The 7067-nt window shown below is 43.3% G+C and overlaps 1 pseudogene; it reads right to left on the bottom strand.

Moving 5' to 3' along the window:
• Positions 1 to 911: 911 nt before the first annotated feature.
• Positions 912 to 1657, bottom strand: LOC104995782 (annotated as a pseudogene).
• Between the last annotated feature and the right edge of the window lie 5410 nt (positions 1658 to 7067).

Here is a 7067-nt window from a genome sequence, read left to right as displayed (position 1 = left end):
TGGCATCACTGACTCGATGGACGTGAGTCTGAGTGAACTCCGGGAGTTGCTGATGGACAGGGAAGCCTGGCGTGCTGCGATTCATGGGGTCGCAAAGAGTCGGACACGACTGAACGACTGAACTGAACTGAAGCTAAAGAAGGGGCTTCTCAGGTGGCTTGGTGGGTAAAGAATCCACTCCAGTGTTCTTACCTGGAGAATCCCGTGGACAAGGAGCCTGGTGGGCTACAGTCCATAGAGCTGCAAAGAGTCAGACACAACTGAAGCGACTGAGAGAACAAACGCATGCATGTGCACACACACACACACATAAAGCTAAAGAAGGTTAAAATAATGTGTTCTGGTGACTTTTTTTTTTTCAATTTTTTTTTCTCTTTATTAGCTCTTGTTTGGAATGATCTTGGAGGCACTGACTGTCAAAGATGATAAGCAGCTAAAAATTGCCCTCCACACTAAATTTTGGCTAACTTTAAATAGATCTTGCCAGAAAAAGGTTTTAATAGCAAATGGCAAAGGATCAATAGCAGATTAAAAAAAAAAAAAAACTTCAGGTAATATTCTCCTGAGCCTTAAAAATTGAAAAGAAAGGTTGGTGACAGAAATATCCTTAAGAAGAAAAACGCTGAGAACAAAAGCACTGAATCCACATGTACTTTAAATGTTTTAAAGAAAGGACGCACCTTATCATCAAATATGTATGGAAGAAAATGAGACATAAGCTATTTAGAATTTACTTTGGATACAATTACACAATTCCATGGTCTTACATTTGCCATCAACTGATCTCCCAACATCCCATTTTCTATCACAATCACCAGAGGCAACAGAGCCTCCAAAGGGTTAAAAGAGGGGGACTATCAGCCCCCAGCCATGCGCTCAGCTCACTGGACCAATCTCCCTGTCTCTTGTGTTTACAGGATTTTATTTGCATAGAACTGCAGGAGCTCTGGATGGTAGGGGCTCAGCTGCAGGCAGAGTTTAGGGTTCCTTTGACCCTCCTCATTCTGGAAGCTGTAGTCCTTGGTTTATCTCAGATATGGAGAACAGGCTCAAAAGGTTGTTTTGCAAGCCTTGGCCACCTGGGGATTCCTGTCCTGTAAGTGGGACAGGAGGGATTTCCAAGTCAGATTCACCTGATGGGTGAAGAACCTCCTCCATTTCCGTCCAGCAAGGGTAACCAGTTGTCCAAACAAGACAAAGGTCAATTATCTCAGGCTGTCATTCTCGTCATCAAGCAAAGCCCTGGTCTGGAGGGTGATGTCTAAGGAGGAGGAGCTCAGGCCTTTCCCCTGCATCTTGCCTAGGACGATGGTGTCAGGATCTTCATGCTCTGGTGGATTATTTCAGAACTCACCAGGTCATACAGACCATGCACCAACAGGTCTAGAACAATCTTCTTATACTTTCTTGCCTTGTCCGGGGTCTCACAGGTCATGATTCCCAGGCCTCTCATCGCCATATAACACTCTTTAACACTGGGGTCCCAGCCTGTCTCTGCCAAGATGAAAAACACATTCTTCAGAGGTTCCTGCTTCTGGAGCCTCAGATTCCAAGAGACCTTGGAAAAGTAAGAGATCATTGATGTCCTTTTCTTCTTGAGCTGGGTGGCGGGGCTGGAAAGGGGCTGGCCCCTTATTCTTCTCCTTGTTTGGTCCATGGAATTGCGGTCACGTGGTGATGTGGCAGGTGTGGCTAGAGCACAGGTCTCCATGTGGTGCGCAGAGCTGCTGTTCCCCGATGGGATGACTCAGCTCAGTTTTCTCAGCTGTGAATTCCTGAGCAGGGTGATGAGGCTTCCTCCTCAGAACTCATCCTAGTGAAAGAAGTGATCACTTCCAGGAACATTGCTGTCCTTTAAACAAGCTCGGGGCTGGCCATCAGTTGCATTTTGCCCTTGAAGATGAGACATAGAGCAGATTGGTGTTTTATCACAAGTGGGAAATACATAAGCGAAGTCGCTCAGTCATGTCCAACTCTTTGCGAACTCACGGACTGTAGCCCACAAGGCTCCTCTGTCCACAGGATTCTCCAGGCAAGAGTACTGGAGTGGGTTGCCATTTCTTTCTCCAGAGGATCTTCCAACCCAGGGATCAAACCTGGGTTTCCTGCATTGTAGGCAGACACTCTACCATCTGAGCCACCAGGGAAGTCCCTAGTAAGACCTTTTTCGGCTATCTGTCCCTGATAGTTGCCAGAGATCTATTACAGGCCATGCTGTTTTACAAACTTTGAAAATTCTCATGTTAGTTTCCTGTTTCTCCAAGGGCCCAGGGAGAGAGCCTCTGGTGACTATTTTTAATGATTCCTCAGAGACAAAGTATGAGTGTTTTTAACAGAAAAATAGTACAAAAAGATTGCTAGCTACATGTGTTTTTATAATTCTGGCTTCCGGATTAAAGTGAACCTACATGTAAATATGGTTCTGCACTTAAACTTCCTTTCCCTCTACATAATGTTCACTCAACACATATTCCCCTGCCAGGTACTGTTGTAAACACAGGATAGAGTATCTTGCTGCAGAGAAGAATATAACAAATGAGGGTAGGGCGAGGGGGAACTTACGAGGTTGATCCAAGGCAATAAATGCTGCGAGTGTTAGTCACTCAGCTGTTTCTGACTTTTTGCAACCCTAAGGACTGTAGCCTGCCAGGCTCCTCTGTCCATGTAATTTCCCAGGCAAGAATACTGGAATGGGTTGCCACAGTGAATTTAATGTGGTTTTATCTTTGATACCAGCTTCATGGGTTCCCTGGTAGCTCAGATGGTAAAGCATCTGCCTGCAATGCAGGAGACCTGGGTTCAATCCCTGGGTCAGGAATATCCCCTAGAGAAGGAAATGGCAACCCACTCCAGTATTTTTGCCTGGAAAATTCCATAGACTGAGGAGACTGGTAGGCTACAGTCCATAGGCTCGCAAAGAGTCCGACATGACTGAGCGATTTCACTTTCACGGTTTGTAGATTCATTTTCATGGCAGTGCCTCTTTCCCTACACTAACCTGTAACATCAGGAACTCATGCCGTTTGTCTGTCCAGGCCCATGACTCTGTCCCATCCCACCCAGTTGTCTCTCAACATCCTACGCTCTCTAAAATCTCATTACCATTTTGTGCTATCAAACTAATCTGCCCTCTGTCCAGGTTAGTAAGAGTTTTTGAAAAATTGTGAATAATTTTTAGTTGGTCTTTTCTCCAGTCTCCTCTTCACCACACTACACGTTCACCAGGACCCACTACTGGCAGCATGGACCCCTAACGAGGCAGATCTATCTGGATAAAAGTGAAAACATGCTTTCTGGAAATGATTCACTTTCACTAACAAGTCCACCCATAGACATTGATTAAGCTTGTATTCTATTTGAAGTCCTATGAAATGAGCAGGGGATGCAAAGTCAAAGAAATGCAGCTCCTGGCTCTAGGAAGCTCACATTCTTAGAGGGGAGACACCTACTAAACAAGCATGATCAGTCCTGCATGCTGGTCCAGGGCTGGCTTGCCTTCTGAGGCCTCTCCATGTTCTTTTCTATAGCACAGTTGCCAAGACCTGCAGCACGAAGTTCTCTGGATGCTGTGTCAGCTGGCTTTATGCTAGATTCAGCCAAAGGAAGGTGCTGTGATTGGAGGGCATGAAAAAGGGATGAAAAATTAATGACTGAAAACAGAGGCATGGAGAAATTAATAGCTTGCTAGGAGAACACAGTAGGTTATAAAGAGCAAGTGAAAACTTGAACCAGTCAATAAAGAGAACTCTTTCCACTTTTCCTATGTTTAACATAGTCATCTAATACCACCAATTGCCACTTTGCAGAGATGTGAGGACCTGGAACAGGGACAGACTGATAGGTAAGTTCTAAAGAGATGTCCAGACCTAGAGAAGATCTTAGAACATGGCAAAAGGAAGAGAGAAGTTGCCAGTGTGAGATTTTCTGTGGGGTGTATCAAAGTAGTCAAAGAACGAGATAGAGAAAGGGAATTTGGGTAGAGACAATAATGGAAAAGATGGGGTAAGTTGGAAGGAAGTAGAAAATTCAAGGTTTTTAGGGTTTATCCAGGGTAGAGGCAAGAAGACTTAAGGAAGGGAAAGCACAAAAGAGGAGTGGTGTACAAATACTCCCAAGGTCCTCCTAAGAGCTGGGAGATGCTATCAGCTTCACGCCCCAGGTAGAGCCCCTGGGAGCGCTTCCTGTCATGCCCTTATGCTCACTGCCAACTCAGCTGTGGGACTCAGTTGCAGGGCAGACCCTTTCCTATGAGTTTATATGTATTAACAGCCCTCATTGCAAATGATGAACCTACAAAATAAAGCAAAGGCATTATGTGGGGTAACATAGAAACTAAAAAGACAACTAAGACTTCATCTTTTTAGAGTTTAGGCATTAGTTGAAGAGGAACTATGAAATAAAGGTGGGTAGAATAATAAGTGCTTGTCTGTTTTTCAAATACTGGCATTGTGTAGTACCCTTGTCTCTTCTCATTGCTTTGCTTTTATTTCCCAGAGTATTTATTCTCCTCTCCACCTTTCTCCTTGATCAGATGTTAGAAATGGATAGATCTATAGAAAAAAAGGTAGTATCTAAACAAATGAGATCAAGTTAAACTTAAAAGCTTTTGCACAGCAAAGAAAACCTTTGACAAAGTGAAGACAAACCGCTGAATGTGAGAAAAACATTTGCAACTGATATGACTAATAAGGGACTAATATCCAAAATACATAAACACCACATATAACTCAACAATAGCAACAAAAAAATCAATTAAAAATGGACAAAGATCCAAATAGATATTTCTCCAAAGAAAATATATAGATGGTAAACAAGCACATGAAAAGATGCCCGACATCACTAATCATTAGGGAAATGCAAAGCAAAACCACAGTGAGGCGTCGCCTCACACTGGTCAAAATGGCTATCCCCCAAAAGATGGCAAATACCAACTGTTGGTGTTGACATGGAGGAACGGGAACCTTGGTACACTGTTAATGGGAATATACGTTGGTGCAGCCACTGTGGAAAATAGTATGGAGGTTTCTCAAAAAACTAAAAACAGAGCTACCATATGATCCAGCAGTTCCACTCCTGGGTAAAGGAAGAAAAGGAAAACACTAGTTCAAAATGAAACATGCACCCAGTGTTCTCAGAAGCACCATTTACAATAGCCACGGCATGGGAGCAACCTAAGTGTCCATCAGCAGATGACTGGCTTCAGCAGATGTGATATATATATACAGTGGAATATTACTTGGACATAAAACATGATGGAATTCTGCCACCTGCAATAAATGTGGATGGATCTAGTGAGTATTATGTTTAGTGAAATAAGTTAGATGGAGCAAGACAGAGAATCTATATTATCACTTATATGTGGAATCTAAAAAATAAATGTATTTAACAAAACAGAAACTGACTCACAGAGAACAAACTTGTGGTTATCAGTGAAGAGAGGATATGGGGAGGCACAAAATAGGGGTACAGGATTAAGAGATACAAACTATTATGTATAAAATAGGTAACTAACAAGGATATATTGTACAGCACAAGGGAATATAGCCACTATTTTGAACTTTAAATGGAGTACAGCCTGTTAAAATAGTGACTCACTAGATTGTACACCTGAATTAATATTGTAAATCAACTAGACTTAGAAAATAGAGAGTATATGGATCAAGACAGTTCTGACTGATTAACATATAATTAAACATGAAAGAAAGGAAAATTGTACATACTTATGTGCAATATCAAATACAACCATGCAAATGAATAGACCCATATTTATGTGAGAATCATGCTATCAAACTGAGAAGAACACAACAGACACACTACAAATTTCTGCTGCTGCTGCTGCTAAGTCGCTTTAGTCATGTCTGACTCTGTGTGACCCCATAGACAGCAGCCCACCAGGCTCCCCTATCCCTGGGACTCTCAAGGCAAGAATACTGGAGTGGGTTGCCATTTCCTTCTTCAATGCATGAAAGTGAAAAGTGAAAGTGAAGTTGCTCAGTCATGTCCGACTCTTCCCGACCCCATGGACTGCAGCCTACCAGGCTCCTCCGTCCATTCTACATGTATACAATTCTACAAATATACAAGTAAAATGTTTCAAAATATGCAGCTCTGGCTGTGCAAAATACCTTCTTTGAGGAAGGAGATTTGAGTTGCACAAAACAAGCTGAAGTGTCATGATGAGCCTGCTGGCTGGGCATCAGGCACAGCAGGCCAAACACTAAAAGCCCAGTTTCCTCCTTCTCCCCTAGGTCCTCTAGAGACTACAAGGAAGGCACAAGAGTGGCTTGATACAGAGGGCTGTGCACCAGGACTGCTTCTGCTGGCTGTTACATCAGTAGCTGTAACAAGCAGTGGGCTTCCCAGGTGGCATGGCAGTAAAGAATCCACTGGCCAATAAAACAGAAGCAAGCGACGTGGGTTCCATCACTGGGTTGGGAAGATTCTCCTTGAGGAGGAAATGGCAACCCACTCCAGTATTCTTGCCTGGAGAATCCCATGGACAGAGGAGCCTGGCTGGCTACAGTCCATGAGATCACAAAGAATGGGAAATGACTGAGTATGGATCAAGCAGTTAAGAAAAACAATTCCAGAAAAATCTTGAATCATCCAGGACTTTTCAGTACCTTCTATGTGCCAGATAATGTGCCGGGCACTGGGGATATGAATGCAAAGCAAGTTAGTTACGGTCCTGGTTTTAAAGGCAAATGAAGAAACTGAAGTTTAGAGAAATTATAGTTTGGAACTTGCCAGAAATCGCACAGCTTGTCCAAGTGGAGGCAAGATTCACACCAGTGTCTGACCTTTAAAACTCATTCCCTCAACCGCTATCCCAGACTGATCTCATTCCCTTTTTCACTCTGAAATGTTATCTCTTGTAAATTTCAGGGTAACAATTTACATGGGGCAGATCATCCAGCGTCTAATGACTATTTCTTTAAATATGAACTGGAGAGACCCTGGAATTGTACATAGTCGCAATTTCGTCGTAACTGATGAACAGTGTGGGGCTGGGTCTGCCAAGCCCTGGCTTGACTGGATGAGTCAGCCCGAGGCTGTCCCACGAAAGC

Source organism: Bison bison, unplaced genomic scaffold (genome assembly GCF_000754665.1).
Source record: "Bison bison bison isolate TAMUID 2011002044 unplaced genomic scaffold, Bison_UMD1.0 scf7180017864286, whole genome shotgun sequence".
Taxonomy (NCBI): Eukaryota; Metazoa; Chordata; class Mammalia; order Artiodactyla; family Bovidae; genus Bison; species Bison bison.
Note: the sequence above shows the minus strand (reverse complement) of the source record. Positions and strands in the feature narration are given on the sequence as shown.